This window comes from Dasypus novemcinctus, chromosome 1 (assembly GCF_030445035.2).
Source record: "Dasypus novemcinctus isolate mDasNov1 chromosome 1, mDasNov1.1.hap2, whole genome shotgun sequence".
In the NCBI taxonomy this organism is placed as follows: Eukaryota; Metazoa; Chordata; class Mammalia; order Cingulata; family Dasypodidae; genus Dasypus; species Dasypus novemcinctus.
Window position 1 is genome coordinate 9,875,517 of NC_080673.1, and position 737 is coordinate 9,876,253.

Here is a 737-nt window from a genome sequence, read left to right on the forward strand (position 1 = left end):
AAATATGAGGTCCCCATTCACCCCCACCGCCCCCACCCCACCACTCCCCCCACAGTAACACTCTCCCCCATCATCATGACACATCCATTGCATCTGGTGAGTACTTCTCTGGGCATCGCTGCACCCCATGGCCTATGGTCCACACCATACATAGCCCACACTCTCCCACGTTCCATCCAGTGGGCCATGGGAGGACATAGAATGTCCGGCAATTGTTCCCGCAGCACCACTCAGGACAGCTCCAAGTCCCGAAAAAAAAATATGGAACGCTTCACGAATTTGCATGTCATCCTTGCACAGGGGCCATGCTAATCTTCTCTGTATCGTTCCAGTTTTAGTATATGTGCTGGCGAAGCGAGCACTCAAAATTAAACAACTTTGCACCTCAAGGGACTCTGTCCAAAAGGGGAAAAAGATAGCCAACTCAATGGGAGAAAATATTTGACAATCACATACCTGAAAAGTGTTTAATATTATTATATATAAATAGGTCATAGAAACTGACAATAAAATGACAAGCTACCTGATTTTAAAAAATGGGCAGAAGACTTGAAAAGAAAATTGTCCAAAGGAAAAATACAAATTGTGAAGAAACACATGTAAAATTGTTTAACATCATTAGTGATTAGGGAAATGCAAATCAAAACTTCAGGGAGATATCATTTCACACCTATTAGACTGGCCACTATTAAAAAGTCAGAAAATTATAAATGTTGGAGAAGACGTGGACAGATAGG

The 737-nt window shown here is 42.3% G+C and overlaps 1 non-coding gene across 1 annotated transcript; it reads right to left on the reverse strand.

Moving 5' to 3' along the window:
* Positions 1–255: 255 nt before the first annotated feature.
* On the reverse strand, positions 256–362 carry LOC111760252 (U6 spliceosomal RNA). Its single transcript, XR_002794000.2, has one exon. It is a non-coding gene; the product is annotated as a U6 spliceosomal RNA (small nuclear RNA).
* Between the last annotated feature and the right edge of the window lie 375 nt (positions 363–737).